Genomic DNA, 17,980 nt, shown 5'->3' on the forward strand with positions numbered 1-17,980 from the left:
CACCTGGGTGGCTCGGTTGGTTAAGTGTTCAACTCTTGATTTTGGCTCAGGACATGATCTCACCATTTGTGAGTTCAAGCCCCACATTGGGCTCTGCAGTGACAGCACGGAGTCTGCTTGGGATTCTCTGTCTGCCCATCCCCTGCTTGCTCTCGCTGTGTGTGTGTGTCTCTCTCTCTCAAAAATAAGTAAATAAACATTTAAAAAATAAAAATCTTTTAAAAATAAAGTAAAAATAATTTTTAAGAAAGAAGCTATTCTCCCACTTCAGTGATGGAACCACACTTCAAAGCAGCCTTAGAACCTTGGGGGAAATAATCAGTGTTATAAAATCACAGGCTATGCTTCTTTTCACGGATTGCTCTTTCCCCCTCCTCCTTCTCACTTGCTTTGCTTCACCGAATTGGTTAGGACCCCATCAGCCTCCTTCACAGTGAGAGTCAACAGACCACTTCCCAGGCTGACACTGGCTGAGGACCCCTCAAGTACTGTAATCACAAGACCCCAAGAAGAGGGAAGAGGGTAGCAGAAGGAAACCCATCTTCCTCACCAGTTAAAGCTACGAAAGCAATGGACTCCGACCCCTAACTTTCACATATGATATCCCAAAAGATCACCCAGACTTTTGAAATATTATTGATAATACTGACCATTGTATAGCTGCCCACAAAGGCACCATTTTTGTTGAGCAGACTCACTCTACACCTACTCTCAACGGGATTTCCCACTGATCAGAGTGACAATGATCACGTCTGTGAAGCAGGGCCAGTGGGAGCTCTTGGTCAGGACCTGGAACAGATGGGTTCCACAATTAACACAGAATTTGAGCTGTGCTCCACCCCCAATGATGGCTTCTTGCTAAGGAACCAGAGAGTCAAAGGGAAAATCGAAACCAAATGCAGTTAACCAGAGCACCTTCCTGGAGTAGCAGGAGGAAGAAGTCTGTGGACAATTTGGAAGGACGGAGCACCAGTTTGGCAGCATAACAGTTTCTAGCAGAAACCAGGGCACCCAGCAGATACCGAATCTTGTTTCCTGGCTGGCTTCAATGACAGTTCCCACCAACTCCACCAGTTCTAGAATTCTGACCAGCTAAGCCAGGGTCAACAGATAATGCTCAGTAAGGCATGCTGGCTTCACCCCCAGCTGTCTGGGCACCTGACCAGGTGTCATCTCACCTTGTGGGCACTATTCTGCCCTGGCTGCCCAGATCCCCTCTCTGTCATCTCCTCAGGGTAGGCTGGGGAGGAATGGTCAACGGCACAGTCTGAACCCTGCCCACTCACCAACGTCTCCTCTGCTGTTTGTTGTGGCAACTGGGCTGGGAGCACAGGGCAAGACGTCCTGGAGATCTGCCTCCCTGTGGGCTCGTGGGGCCCTTAGCCAAGAAGCTCCTGAAGTATTTCGGATGGCAGCAGGGGCAGCCCACTGGAAGCCTCCTGGCTGGTGCCTGGTGGGAAGGAGGAAAGGCAAGCTAAGTCAGGGACACACATGCACAAGGGAGTAGGAGCAGCTGGGAGGAGGAGCACATCACTCAGAGAGGCTGTGTGGAAATGTCCCAAGGACAATAGGTGCTTTTATTCCCAAGTGTGGGGGGTTATGGGTTGAAAGTTCAGGACGAATAGTTACAAGGAGAACCAGAACTGGGTGCTTCCTTCCTCCACAGAGGACAGAATTCAGGAGAACTGAGGAGGGCAGAGCTGGGGTGAAGTCACAGGGTCAGGGGAGAGGCCCTGGCAGGGGTGAGGGAGGAAGGCCACAGAGCAGGTAGTGGCTGTTGGGCCCTCTGGAAAGATCTGGTACGTGGGCGATCAGGGGCCTGGCTTCGGTGACAAGGCCAGGGTAAGGAGGAGCTCACAGGACAGGGAGACAATACTCACACCTGGGAGAGGACTGTTCTCAGAAACCAGTGACTCCCCCTCACTGTCCAGAGCTCAGCCCACACCTCTGCTCCCCCAGAACCCACACCAAAGCAGCCCACGGGGCCCACCCTTAGCCTGCAAGGGTTCCTAAACCTCACCCCATCTCCTCCCTTTAGAAGTTTCTGTTTTGGGATGCCTGGGTGGTGCAGTCAGTTGAGCATCTGACTCTTAATCTCAGCTCACGTCATGATCTCACAGTCCATGAGTTCAAGCCCTACATCAGGCTCTGCACTGATGGTGCGGAGCCTGCTTGGGGTTCTGTCTCTCCTTCTCTCTGGCCCTCCCCCTGCTTGTGCTCTCTATCTCTCTCTCAAAAATAAACTTCAAAAAAAAAAAAAAAAAAAAAGCTTGTTTCCCTCCAGCAGCACATCTCAAATACTTAAAGTAATAAATCCATTCTTTCAAATGTGCAAATTATTTGCTGCCTTCCCAGAAGGTGTATTAATCTGTAATGAAGAGTTTGTAAACCCGAAGGGAATCAAGCTCTCATGATGGAATTTCAACCGAGAGACTTCTGGACGGAAAGGCCTTATACACCCAACTCACACAGGAGATCTAGAGGGTGGACACCCCAGTTTGGCGTGGTGGTCCCCTGACACTTTGAGGCATACTTTGAAGAGGAACTGGAAGGAACTGGACCCTCAGAGGAGGGGCGGGATGAGGTGGAATCTCTGCCCTGCTACGGTCCCCCAGATAGATGCTCTTTTCCACCGGACACGGAGCTTCGGCAGAAGGCTGACCCCAGAGTGCCAGCCCCATCTGTACCCAGCCCCGTCTGTACCCCATCTGTATCCTGTTTGGCCACAGGATCAAGTGGGAGCCAAATCAGGATGGTGTTCCTGTAAGTGATGGTTTCTGCAGCTCTCATGGGCTAACCCAGTCAGTCCTGGCAGAATTTCTCTTGACCTGGCAAGTTTGGTCCCTCTGCCACTACTCACCTCAATGATTCTCCCACCTTGGTGAGGGCTCAGGGATACCTGCGGCTCTCTGTTCCTTGACCCTTACTTCACTTCCAGCTTGAGCACACCTGGCATTTCAGTCTCACCAGCGACACCTTCACGTGCTGCCAGCAAGAAGAGCCCCCTTGCCTGCTGCTCCTCCTGTGTCTCAAGCCCACGGCCTAGCTGGTGTCCACGTGAGGCCAGGATGTTCCACCACAGGATTCTTCTGCCCAGCTAGTTAGGCAACTATAATCCTTGGCTATAATCCTTCACAACTCAACCTGCACCAAGGTCTGCTTCTGAAGTCACCCACAAGAAAATGCAAAATTAATCTATGGAATGTTTAAAAATTAAAAATGTATAAAAGCTGATAATATAGGCAAAATGGTTTTCTACACTAATTTTGCATCCCTATTAAGCATTACAGGTGCAAAAGAGTTCCCTGACACTCATGGTTAAAAAAAAAAAAAAAAAGGGAAATAGAATGGGTCACATTTTTCTCCTTGGCAGGTGAGGGTGCAAAGCCACTTCAGCAGGAAACAGGGACCCTCCAGTGCATTTCTCTATAGAGAGGGGACTGCACATCATGGGTAGACAATTCCACCCATACAGTTTTCCAAAAGAAGGATTCACCATTCAGTCACTTTTTAATATCAACATTTAATGAAAACCAGGAAAATATTAAAACACGACTCAGGATTTTTGCAGGGAGCTAAGGCAATGTGGTTTGATAAGGGGGTTCACTGATGGCTTAATACAAGACAGTGTTTTTCAGAAGAAAGCTGTGCTGCTCTCATCCTGTTCTCCAGGGACAGTGGGGAGGGGAAGGCTGGAGGAGGGGTGCACTGGGATGTGTGGTGGGATTACAGATCACCATGATAACCAAGGACAGGGAAGGGAGCCAAGGATGCTAAATATCCCACATTAAACAGAATTCTCATTATGAAGAACTGTCTCATCAAAAATGCTAATAGTGCCTCTGTTGAGAAGCACTGGAAGGTGAATCAGAAATTAGCATGACTCTTGATTCCAAGAATATCAGTTAAGTCTTCATGGGGAGATGACAGCAATGACTGTACGAATGTCCTCCCTGGCGAGCCCAGATGAAGGGGGATGCAGGCTTCTGATAGGGTCAGTCCTGCTAGTGGTGACATGCATATCAGCTTATGAAGGGGATAGAGCCTGACAGGCACTGTTGGCTAGACAGACAGATGGACAGTGGTGAGCTACACATATGCCTTTGGAAAGGGACAAACCTCTCCTGTTTTTTTATTTCTTAGGACACAGCTGGGGCACCAAAACTGGACAACACATCACAGAAGAAACAATTTTAGTCCAGAGCACTGGTTCTCAAAGAGGGGTCTCCAATTAGCATCACCTGGGAACTTGTTAGAAACACCTCAGACTTGGTGAATCAGAAACTCTGGCCCAGGAACCAATGTTTTAACAAGCACTCGAGATGAATCTGATGCAGGCTCAAGTTTGAGAACCTCTGGTCTAGAAAGTTTGGGATTAAAAATGGCAATCAGTCACAAGAAGTAACACTACCTCATCCCTGTGTAGTTTCTAGTACACTCTGAGAAGGAGGAGCATGTTGCAACATGTCTCTTGCAGGCAAATGATCAGACATGGAGGGCATGAAGAAGGAAGACTTAAGCAAGGAGAAATGAGGGAAAAGAGTAAATTATCAGGGCCAATCTAAGTATCAAGTTTCATAAACCATCCTAGAAGGATTTTTTTTTAACTTGTTTTCCTCTTTGAATAGCCAATGCAATTATATGGTTCAAAACTCAGAAGACACAAAAGGGTATAGAGAGAAAGGTCCTCTACTTGCCCTTTCTCCTAGGTACCAAGCTCCAGCTTCCCTTCCTCAGAGTCAGGCATGTCATCAATATCTTCTTGGGCTATGTTATAAAAATACATATCTATTTTTATCCCCATTTTGTCTTAAATACAGATGATAGCATATTATACACATTATTCTATACTTTGATTTTTTTCATTTAATATGTTTTGGGGATTATTCCATATTAGAAACTTTAAGAACCACTGAGAAGACTTCTGAGTGCCTGGAAACATATAACACTCTCAGGGACACATGTGTCTTCCCTGCAAAGACGAAGGCCATCATGTGATTCTTGTGGATTTCTTAGTGAACCGCCTCTAGGAAAACTGTCCTGAAATTCTCAGCTTGGAGAACTCTCCACAAGTCCTACTTATATTCTGTTTTATGTGAGAAGGATGTGACCTGTAAACTCCTAGGTCACTAAAGTCCAATGGCAACACTACCAGAAAATACCAGCAACTGGGGGGGGGGGGGGGGAGGGGGGTTAGGCATCCTAGAATACACAGTGGAGGGGAGGTTGGAACCCAGGAGAGAGCTCAAAGCAATGAGAGGACTTGGAACATTTTTATCTGTAAGACTAATAACCATAAATCACATTTTATCTATAGGAATTAACAAAATACATGAAAGGATAAAGACAGGAACAAGATGAGAACACTTAACAGAGTCAGTTTTCAACACTTATAATCAAATATTGAACACAGAGTAAATAATATATATAATCTCTATCCTTCTACCAGTTTGAGTTATAACATTTCCTTTATAATTACTTTTTGTTCTCTTTCCTTCAGCACCATCAGTAAGATATCTTGTACTCCATCAGTAATTGATAAAACAAGTATACAGAAATAAGTAAGGTTATAGAAGGTCTGAACACCACTATCAACTAACTTAACTGAATTGACACTACACCCAACAAGGCAAGATATATATTATTTTCAAGTGCACATAAAACATTCGCCAAGATAGACTATATTCTGGGCCACCAAACAAACCTGAATCAATCTTTAAAAAGTAAAATCATGTACAGATGTTCTATAATCATAATAAAATCAAACTAGAAGTTAATAACATAAAGATACCTGGAAAATTCTGTAAATTTCTGGAGACTAAACAACACACTTCTAAATAACCCATAGATAAAAGACGAAGTCCTGGGATACTGGATAATATTTTACATAGAATGATATGAAAACACAATGTCCCAAAATTTGGGGGATGCAGCTAAAGCAGATTAAGTGTACAAGGAAATTTATAGCATTAAACTTATATTAGAAAAAGAGAAAAACCTCAAACCAATGATCCAAACTTCCACTTTAGAAAACTAGGAAAAGAAGAGGAATTTAAATCCAAACTGATCAGAAGGAAGGAAATAATAAATATAAAAGCACAAATCATTGAAATTAAAAAGAAAACAAGTAATAAAGTTTTTGAAAAACCTGAGAAAAAAAGTTTTTGAAAATATCAATAAAATTTGAGCCTGTAGCCAGGTTTTCCGGGGAAAAAAAAGAAAGAAAAATTGTCAGGAATGAAGGAGGGGATATTACTACAGAGCCTACAGACATTAAAAAGAAAATAAACATTATGAATGATTCTATGCCCATAAATTCAACAACTTAGATTAAATAGACAAATTCCTTGAAAGGCACAAATAACTAAAAATCAACCAAAAAGAAATAGTGCGGTTCTTGGGTGTCTCAATCGGTTAAGTGTCCAACTCTTGATTTCAGCTCAGGTCATGATCTCACGGTTTGTGGGTTTGAGTCCTGCATCGGGTTCCATGCTGACAGTGTGGAGCCTGCTTGGGATTCTCTCTCTTCCTCTCTCTCTGCCCTTTCCCTGCTCACGTGTGCAATCTTGCTCTCCCTCTCTCTCTCTCTCTCAAGGATAAATAAATTTTAAAAAATTAAAAAGAAATAGATAACCTGAATTAAATTTTATGAGGCCAACATTACTTGATACGAAAATTAGACAAAGATATTACAAGAAGAGAAAACTACAGGGGCACCTGGGTGGCTCACTTGGTTAAGCATCCGACTTCAGCTCAGGTCACGATCTCAGTCCGTGAGTTCGAGCCCCGCGTCGGGCTCTGGGCTGACAGCTCAGAGCCTGGAGCCTGCTTCCAATTCTGTGTCTCCCTCTCTCTCTGCCCCTCCCCCGTTCATGCTCTGTCTCTCTCTGTCTCAAAAATAAATAAACGTTAAAAAAAAAAGAAAAGAAAACTACAGGCCAAAAATCCTCAACAAAATGCTAATAAATTCAGTAGTATGAGAGAACACATCCTTATAATGTGGGGTTTACCATGGAAATGTACAGCTGGTTCAACATTTGAAAATAAATAAATTTATTTTATCAATTGACTGAAGAAGGAAAACTACATAATCACTTCATTAGATGGGGAGAGGGGGTGGGAAGCACCTGACAGAATTCAGTTTCCACTAATGGTTCTGATCAACTGCTGTAATCAGAATGCAAAAAACTGAGATAACCTGCTAAAAAAGGTAGAAGCCTCTTGAGTGATCCAGAAGTCCTCTCATGAGAAAGGTCTCAGGTGTTGTTACAAGATGAGTATGAGGGGACAGATACACGGTAGAGTCTTCAACATGTAATGGAATTACATTCATCATATAGTTGGTCAAGAGAGAGATGGTTACATTTAGGCAGATCGCTACTGAATAAAGAAAGAGCTTCGTTATCATCACACCTCTGCACAAAGGCAGATGCTTCCCATTTGAGGTGGTGGGATTTCTTAAAACCACAAGTGTTCCAAATTTCCCAGAGAGCTGTCAGGAATGCTGTAAAGTCTTCTACTTTAGGTGGGAAAATGGATTCAATGACATTGAAAGTTCTTTTTAGTGCTGAGACAGAGTAGGGGAAAAAAAATTTAGTTGTCTTAACTAAATGTTTGTTCGTTTTTTAATTAATGTTTGTTAAGAGTCAGGTAAAGGAGTATGAGACTCTACATTTTAAAAATCATATTGCTTATCTTTATGCATTTTACACTAGTAATTTAGTAGAGATATATATTTTTATAGTACACCCTGTAAAAACATTTCTTGTTATACATTTCTCTCCCCCTGCTACTTGTTCTAAAGAGACTAAGTGATAGATTAGTCCTTGATCCCTTAATATCTTCAACCATTCACATTCTGTCAGTTCCTTTCTTTCTGCCTCCAGACATCCTTTCTTGAAAAAGACCCACAATTAGACCTACTGCTCTCCTTCTAGCTACCAACCTATTTCTAGACTTCCTTTCCACTTAAATGTTTTCAGTGAGTCATCAACACCTACCACAATTTCCTTTCCACCCACTCCCTCTTTACCCCCTGCAATCAGCCCAGTTCTTTTATGTATCACGTAGATGGTCAAGATGCTGGAGTTTAGGGGGGCTAAGAATATCATGAAGAAGACACAGCATTTTCATTCAAAGAGTACCAAGAAAAAAATCAACATAAATTCTCCAAATACCCATTAGGCAGAGATTGGAGAAAGGACCTGCAAAAGAAAGCTGACATTTATTAGGTATCTTCTACTACACTGTGGAGTTAGATTGTATCCCATCATACCCATCAACAATTTCTCCATTCCTGTGCACTTATTTCATTTCAACTTGAATTGTACCAGAAATAACAATAAATGTAACTGGACCAAATTCACCAGTTAAAAGGTACATACACTCACCCACTCACATAACTATTATAGGCTTTTTACAAGATGAATATAAAGAAGTTGAAAGAAATGAATGGAAATAATGAGAAAATATGCCAGGCAAAAACTAACCATAAGAGAGCTGAAATAGCAAAATTAATGCCAGACAAAATAGACTTTAATGTAATTAGACAAGAGAACCATTTCAAAATGATAAGAGGAATGAGATAAAAACATAGAAGATATCCCCAGCATTGGTTTTAGGAAGAGTCCAGTAAATGTAATGTAAATACAACAGCTCAGAATTAGAATTCTACACAATTCAATTCAATCCCACAATTATTTGCATAAAAGCTCTCAAGTTTGTTACCATGAACAACAAAGCTTGATCTAAAAAGACATATGTAGAATTTTATACCCAATAATTATAAAACATGCATTGCAAGCATACACGTGGCTGCTAATTTTATTGTGCTTTGTTTTATTGCACTTAACAGATACTGTATTTTTCACAGTTGAAGGTTTGTAGCAACCCTGCATTGAGCAAGTCTGAGGACACCATTTTTCCAACAGAATTTGCTTACTTGCATCTCTGTGTCATATTTGGTAATTCTCACAATATTTCAAACTTTTATTATTATTTGCTATGGTTATCTTTGATGTTACTACTGTATAAGTTTTGATGTTGTAATTGTATAAGGGGTGCCACAAACCACATCCATACAAGATGGCAAACTTAACTGATAAATGTTGTGGCTATTCTGACCACTCCATTGACCAGCCATTCTCCTGTTTCTTTCCCCTCTCTTCAGGCCTCTCTATTCCCTGAGACACAGTAATATTGAAATGAGGCCAGTTAATAACCCTCCTCTGGCCTCTAAGTGTCTAAGTGAAAAGGAAGAGTCATATGTCTCTCACTTTAAATCAAAGCTAGAAATGATTAAGCCTAATGAGGAAGGCATGTTGAAAGCTGAGACAGGCCAAAAGCTAGGCCTCTTGTACCAAGCAGTTAGCCAAATCATGAATGCAAAGGAAAAGTTCTTGAAGGAAATTAAATGTGCTACTCCAGTAAACACAAGAATGATAAGAAAGCAAAACAGCCTATTGCTGATAATAAAGTTTGAGTGGTCTGGATGGAAGATCAAACCAGCCATAACATTCCCTTAAGCCAAAGCCTAATCCAGAGCAAAGCTCTAACTCTCTTCAACTCTATGAAGGCTAAGAGAGGTGAGAAAGCTGCAGAGGAAAAGTTGGAAGCTAGCAGAGGTAGGTTCATGAAGTTTAGGGAAAGAAGCCATCTCCATAACAAAAAAGTGCAAGGTGAAGCAGCAAATACTGACATGGAAGCTGCAACAAGTTATCCTGAAGACCTAGCTAAGATAGTTCATGAAGGCAGCTACACTAAACAAGAGATTTTCAATATATGTTAAACAACCTCCTATAGGAAGAAGATGCCATCTAGGACTGGCATAGCTAGAGAGAAATTAATGCCTGGCTTCAAAGTCTCAAAGGTTAGGCTCTCTTGTTAGGGGCTAATGCAGCTGATAATCTGAAGTTAAAGCCAATGCTCATTCACCATTCTGAAAATACTAGGGTTCTCAAAAATTGTGCTAAATCTACTCTCCCTGTTCTCTACAAATGCAACAACAAAGCACGAATAACAGAACATCTGTTTAGTGCATGGTTTACTGAATATTTCAAGCCCGCTGTTGAGACCTACTACTCAGAAAAAAAGGTCTGATGGAGATGTGCAATCAGGTTAATGTTGTTTTCGTGGCTGTTAACACAACATGCATTCTGTAGCCCATGGATCAAGAAGTAATTTCAAACAACCAATGCCATAAAAATACAAACAACTGTAACAGAATGTTATAAAAACCTATTTGCCAAAAAAAAAAAAAACCCTATATGCCAACAAATGGCACAACTTAGAGGAAATACATAAATTCCTAGAAACATATAAACTACCAAAACTAAATCAGGAAGAAATAGATAATTTGAACAGACCAATTATCAGCAATGAAATTGAATCAGTAATCAATAAACTCCCAAAAAAACTGTGAAGTCCAGAACCACATGGCTTCACAGGTGAATTCTACAAAACATTTAAAGAAGAGTTACTACCTGGGCACCTGGGTGGCCCGGTCGGCTGAGCATCTGACTTTGGCTCAGGTCATGACCTCACTGCTTGTGGGTTTGAATCCTGTCCGGCTCTGTTCTGACAGTTGGGAGCCTGGAGCCTGCTTCGGATTCTGTGTCTCCCTCTCTGTCCTCCCTCCTCCACTCATGCTCTGGTTCTCTCTCTCTCAAAAATAAATAAACATTAAAAAAAATTTAAAGAGTTAATACCTATTCTCTCAAACTATTCCAAAAAACAGAAGAAGAAGGAAAACTTTCAAATTCATTCTGTGAGGTCAGTATCACCCTGATACCAAAACCAAATAAAGACACCACAAATAAAGAGAACTATAGGGCCAATTACCTCTCATTAACACAGAAGCAAAAATCTTCAACAAAATACTAGCAAGCAGAATTCAACAATCCATTTAAAAGGGGGAGGAGTTAAGATGACAGAGAAGTAGGGGGACCCTGGGCTTTCCTTGTCCCTCAAACACAGCTGTATTGAGGTCAGATCACTCGGAACACCCAGGAAATCAATCTGCAGATTGGCAGAAGGATCTCCACAGTTGGAGGGAGATAGCTTGGCAGGTGCGAGGTTCATAGAAATGAATTGGGGAAGAGAAAAAGAGAGGAGGGAACCCTTTTCGTGGAGAGACAAAAGGAAGAGAAAGAGAGAGGGGTTGAGAAAGTACAACATTGAGTTAGCACAAGCAGAAAACCTCTCTGGCCCATGGACTGGGTAGTGAGGAGTACTGAGTGTCCCAGCTCTTTTTTGAAGATAGTGTTTGAAGCTCAAATTCTGAGGTTTTGGAAGTGCATGACTTTCTTAGGAGCAGAGCTATGGCGTGCACTCCTGGGCAGGGAGGGGGCAGCTAGCCAGGAGTGCATAGGGTGGTGTAGACATCTCCAGGGCACACTGGGAGAGAACATTCCCCATCCCAGAGTACTTTTGGAAGAGGGCTTATTGCCTCCCAAGGACGAAATACCCTGCAGGTGCCAGCCAAAGGCCTTTCATCATCAGGGGACAGAGGCGTACCTAGAGTGAATATAAAACCTTTGCTGCCTTTAATGGTGGCACACTACAGATTCCATGCACTGTGCAGACATGGGACTATTACGCAGGGACAGAGAACTTTACACAGCATGGAGAGGCTCTACTCCAAAGGAGGGGAGTGGATCCACATGGTGCTGGGTCCTTTAAGACTGTGGGTTTTGAATCCCAGCCACACGCCAGAGAAAACCTCAGGAGAGTTGTGGGACAGGGCAAGTTGACTGGTCTCACTATTCTGTGAGGGCTGCCTGAACAGCAAGGGGATGTGAGATCTCCAGTCTGGGGATCAAAGATTGGAGTGGTGCCATTTTCCCCCCAACACCAACATGGTGGGACTTCAGAGAGCAACACAGTGGCCTCCAGTGAAGGTAGGAGCCACTTAACACCAAACCCCAGCACCCCCATGCCTGGCAACTGTTTATTTTTTGGGGCAAGACTGACTCTGAGCCAAAGCAGTGGACCTCTCCTCCAGATCAGCACAGCCACCATCCCCCATCCACCAAGTGCACTGAAAATCCAGGGCTTCAAAATGACACCTACAGTTCTTTTTTCTTCTTCTTTTTCCTTTCTTTTTCTTTAGAATCTGCCTTATAGTTTTTGATTCTCTGTTTGATTTTTTTTTTTTTTTGGTCCCCTTTCCTTTTCTCTTGCTTTGGGATCAGGCTCCCCCTCCTTTTTTTCCAGGGTCACTTCAACAAAGAAATCAAAGCACACCTAGTGAAAGGTCCAAACATTCCACCACTGCAAGCAAGGAGGAGCTCTGCAGAGGGCTGACCATGGGAAAGAGCAGCCAAAACGTAATAGCAGAGTGAACACAGCATACACCAAAAACACTTCCTGAAGTGCCAAGCTCTGGACAGTGTATGACCCTTTTTTAATATAGCAGTACTCTCAGGTGCAGGAAGCATAATAAGCTTTTAAAACATGCAAAAGACAGAAATGTAGCCAAAATGACAAGATGGAGGAATTTCCCCCAAACGAAAGGTCAAGAAGACATCACAGCCAGGGACTTGCCCAAAACAGATATAAGCAATATGCCTGAACAAGAATTTAGAACAACAGTCATAAGACTATTAGCTGGGCTTGAATAAAGGATAGAAGACACCCTTCAACAGTCATAAGACTATTAGCTGGGCTTGAATAAAGGATAGAGAAACCCTTGCTGCAGAGATCAAAGACCTAAGAACTAGCCAGGATGAAATAAAAAATGCTATAACTGAGATGTAAAACAAACTGGATACAGTGATAATGAGGACTGAAGAAGCAGAGGACAGAATAGGTGAAATATAAGATAAAATCGTGGAAAATAACGAATCTAAAAAAAAAAAAAGGGAAAGGAAATTACTAAATCGTGAAGAGAGGCTTACAGAACTAAGTGATTTCATGATATGAAACAATATCCATATTATAGGAGTCCCAGAAGAAGAGTGGGACGAAGGGGCAGGAGGTTTATTTGAACAAATTATAGCTGAGAACTTCCCTAATCTGGGGAAGAAAACAGGCATTCAAGTCCAAGAGGCACAGAGAAGTCCCTTTAAAATCAACAAAAACAGGTCAACACCACAATGTATCATAGTGAAACTTGCAAAATATAAAAATAAAGAGAGAATTCTGAAAGCAGCTAGGGACAAAAGGTATATAAGGGTAGATATGTAAGGTTTGTAGCAGACCTGTCCACTGAAACTTGGCAGACCAGAAGAGGGTGTCAGGAAATTTTCACTATGCTGAACAGGAAAAATATGCAGCCAAGAATCCTTTATGCAGCAAGGCTATCATTCAGAATAGAAGCAGAGATGAAAAATTTCCCAGACAAACAAAAACTGAAGGAGTTTGTGACCACTAAACCAGCCCTGCAAGAAATTTTAAGGGGGAATTCTAAGTGAAGGGGGAAAAAAAAAGACCAAAGCAACAAAGACTACAAAGGACCAGAGAAAATCACCAGCAACACCAATTCTACAGGTAACACAATGACATTAAATTTATATCTTTCAATTATTATCATGAATGTAAATGGACTAAATGTTCAGATCAAACAACACAGGGTATCAGAATCGATAAAAAAAAAACAACAACAACCAAGATCCATCTATATGCTGCCTACAACAGACTCATTTTAGACCTAAAGACATCTGCATATTGAAAGTGAGGGGATGGAGAACTACCTATCATGCTAATGGAAGTCAAAACAAAAAAAAGCTGGAATAGCCATACTTATATCAAACAAACTAGATTTTAAAACAAAGACTACAGCAAGAGATGAAGAAGGGCATTATATCACAATTAAGGGGTCTACCCATCAAAGGTCTAACAATTGTAAATATTTATGCCCCCAACTTGAAAGAACTCAAATATATAAATCAATTAATCACAAACATAAAGAAACTCATTGATAATAATACCATAATAGTAGGAGACTTTAATACCCATTTACAGGAAATAGATCATCTAAGCAGAAAAATCAACAAGGAAACAATGGCTTTGAGTGACATACTGGACCAGATGGCCTTAACAGGTTATTCAGAACATTTCATCCTAAGGCAGAAAAATACACATTCTTCTTGAGTGCACATGGAACATTCTCCAGAACAGATCACATAGTGGGTCACAAATCAGCTCTCAACAGACAAAAATATCGAGATCATACCATGCATATTTTTAGATCACAATGCTATGAAATTTTAAATCAACCACAAGAAAAAAATTGGAAAGCCCTCAAATACATGGAGGTTAAAGAACATCCTAGTAAAGAATGAATGAGTTAACCAGGAAATAAAAGAAGAAATAAAAAAATACGTGGAAGCAAATGCAACTGAAAAGACAACAGTCCAAACCCTTTGGGATGCAGCAAAGGCTGTCCTAAGAGGAAAACACATTGCAATTCAGACCTATTTCAAGAAGTAAGAAAGGTCCCAAGTACACCACCTAACCTTACACCTAAAGGAGCTAGAATAGGAGCAGCAAATAAAGCCTAAAGCCAGTAAAGGAAGGGAAATAACAAAAAAAGCAGAAATTAACAATACAGAGACAAAAGAACCCAGTGGAACAGATCAATGAAATTTAAAGCTGTTTTTTTGAAAGAATAAACAATATTGAATAACCCCTAGCCAGACTTCTCAAAAAGAAAAGAGAGAGGACACAAATAGATAAAATCATGAATGAGAAGAGGAGAGATCACAACCAACACCACAGAAACACAAACAATTATAAGAGAACACTATGAAAAATTTTTTGCCAACAAACTGGGCAATCTAGAAGAAATGGGAAGATTCCTAAAAAACTCACATACTACCAAAATGAAACAGGAAAAAATAGGAGATTTGAACAGACCTATAACCAGCAAATAAATTCAATCAGTTCTCCAAAATCTCCCAAAAAACAAGAATCCTGGGCCAGATGGCTTCCCAGGAGAATTCTACCAGACGTTTAAAGAAGAGTTAAACCTATTCTTCTCAAATTGTTCCCAAAAACTGAAATGGAAGGAAAGCTTCCAAACTCATTCTATGAAGCCAGAATTACCTTGATTCCAAAACTAGACAAAGACTCCACTTAAAAGGAGAATTATAGGCTAATATCCCTGATGTATCTAAATGCACAAATTCTCAAAAAGATACTAGCAAATCAAATTCAAAAGTACATTAAAATAATTATTTCCCATGATCAAGTGGAATTTATTCCTGGGCTGCAGGGCTGGTTCAATATTAGTGAATCAACATGATACACCATATTAATAAAAGAAAGGATAAGAACCAAATGAATCTCTCAATAGATGCAGAAAAAGCATTTGGCAAAATACAGCATATGTTCTTGATAAAAACCTTCAAGAAGGTAGGGACAGGAGAAACATTCCTCAACATCATAAAGGCCATATGTAAAAGACCCACAGCTAATATCATCATAAATGGGGAAAAACTGAGAGCTTTCCCCCTAAAGTCAGGAACATGACAGGGATGTCCAGGGATTCTCACCACAGTTGTCTGACATAGTATTGGAAATTCTAGCCTCAGCAATCAGACAACAAAAATAAATAAAGGCATCCAAATTGGCAAAGAAGAAGTCAAACCTTCAATCTTGGCAGATGACATGATAGTCTACATGGAAAACCCAAAAGACTCCACCCAAAAACTACTAGAACTGATACATGAATTCAGCAAAGTCTCAGGATATAAAATCAATGCACAGAAATCAGTTGCATTTCTATACACCAATAATGAAGCAACAGAGAAATCAAGGAATTGATCCCATTTACAATTGTACCAAAAACCATAAGATGCCTAGAAATAATCCTAACCGAAGAGGTAAAAGATCTGTGTGCTGGAAACTATAGAAAGTTTATGAAAGAAATTGAAGAGGACACAAAGAAATAGAAAGATATACCATGCTCATGGATTGGAAGAACAAATGTTGTTAAAATGTCTATACTACCCAAAGCAACCTACACATTCAGAGCAGTCTCTATCAAATAATATTAGCATTCTTCACAGCACTAGAACAAACAATCCTAAAATTGGTATGGAACCAGAAAAGACCCCAAACAGCCGAAGTAATGTTGAAAGAGAAAACCAAAGCTGGAGGCATCACAATTCTGGACTTCAAGCTGTATTACAAAGCTGTAATCATCCTGACAGTATGGTACTGCACAAAAACAGGCACACAGACCAATGGAGCAGAACAGAAAACACAGAAATGGACCCAAAACTGTACGGCCAACTAATCTTAAAGCAGGAAAGAGCATCCAATGGGAAAAAGACCGTCTCTTCAGCAAATGGTGTTGGGAAAACTGGACAGCGACATGCAGAAGAAAGAAACTGGACCACCTTCTTAGGCAATGCACAAAAGTAAATTCAAAATGGATAGAAGACCTAAATGTGAGACAGGAAGCCATCAAAATCCTAGAGGAGAAAACAGGCATCAACTTCTTTGACCTCAGCCACAGCAACTTCTTACTAAACATGTCTTCAAAGGCAAGGGAAATAAAAGCAAAAATGAACTATTGGGACCTCATCAAGATAAAAAGCTTCTGCACGGCAAAGGAAACAATCAACAAAACTAAAAGGCAACTGACAAAATGGGAGAAGATATTTGCAAATGACATATTGAATAAAGGGTTAGTATCCAAAATCTATAAAAAATTTATCAAACTCAACACCCAAAAAACAAATAATCCAGTGAAGAAATGGGCAGAAGGCATGAATAGACACTTTTCCAAAGAAGGCATCCAGATGGCTAATAGACACATGAAAAGATGCTCAACATCACTCATCATCAGGGAAATACAAATCAAAACCACAATGAGATACCACCTCATACCTGTCAAAATGGTTAAAATTAACAACTCAAGAAACAACAGATGTTGGCAAGGATTCAGAGAAAGAGGATCTCTTTTGCACTGCTGGTGGGAATGCAAACTGGTACAACCACTCTGGAAAACAGTATGGAGATTCTGCAAAAAGTTAAAAATAGAGCTACCCTAGGGGTGCCTGGGTGGCTCAGTCGGGTAAGCATCCGACTTTGGCTCAGGTCATGATCTCATGGTTGGTGGATTCAAGCCTCGTGTCGGGCTCTGTGCTGACAGCTCAGAGCCTAGAGCCTGTTTCAGATTCTGTGTCTCCCTGTCTGTATCTCCCCCTCCCCTGTTCATGCTCTATCTCTCAAAAATAAACAAACATTAAAAAAAATTTTTTTAATAGAGATACCCTATGACCCAAAAATTGCACTATTAGGTATTTATCCAAAGGATACAAAGATACTAATTCGAAAGTGGACATGCACCCCAAAGTTTATAGCAGCTCTATCAACAATAGTCAAATTTTGAAAAGAGCCCAAATGTTCATCAACTGATGAATGAAGAAGATGTGGTATAAATACACAATGGAATATTACTCAGCAATCAAAAATAATGAACTCTTGCCATTTACAACAACATGGATGGAACTAGAGTATATTATGCTAAATGAAATAAGTCAGCCAGAGAAAAACAAATATATAATTTCACTCGTGTGAAATTTAAGAAACACAATAGATGAACATAGGGAAAGGGAAGGAAAAATAAGATAAAGACAGAGAGAGGGCAAACCACAAGAGACAAATACAGAGAACAAACTGAGGGTTGCTGGAGGTAAGGTGGGGAGATGGGCCAAATGGGTGATGGGCATTAAGGAGGCACTTGTTGGGATGAGCACTGGGTGTTATGTGTAAGTGATGAATCGCCGGGTTCTACTCCTAAAACCAATACTACATTGTATGTTAACTAACTTGAATTTTAAAAAATAAATAAATAAATACATTAAAAAATCATACCCATGATCAACTGGGATTTATTCCTGTGATGCAAGGGTGGTTCAGTATTTGCAAAATAATCAATATGATACATCATATCAATAAGAGAAAGGATAAAAGTATATGATTATTTCAAAAGATGTAGAAAAAGCATTTGACAAAGTACCACATCCAT

At 40.8% G+C, this 17,980-nt stretch overlaps 1 protein-coding gene across 1 annotated transcript in view; it reads right to left on the minus strand.

Annotated features, from left to right (window-relative positions):
* The window catches only part of MYLK (myosin light chain kinase), a 278,784-nt gene that overhangs the window by 209,555 nt on the left and 51,249 nt on the right, over positions 1 to 17,980 (minus strand). Inside the window, exon 2 of the mRNA XM_019448606.2 lies at positions 1,287 to 1,450. The gene's annotated coding sequence lies outside the window, so the exon portion shown is untranslated. The remainder of the gene's footprint in view (positions 1 to 1,286; positions 1,451 to 17,980) is intronic.

This window comes from Panthera pardus, unplaced genomic scaffold, assembly GCF_024362965.1.
Source record: "Panthera pardus isolate Hobbes unplaced genomic scaffold, ASM2436296v1 HiC_scaffold_16, whole genome shotgun sequence".
NCBI lineage: Eukaryota > Metazoa > Chordata > Mammalia > Carnivora > Felidae > Panthera > Panthera pardus.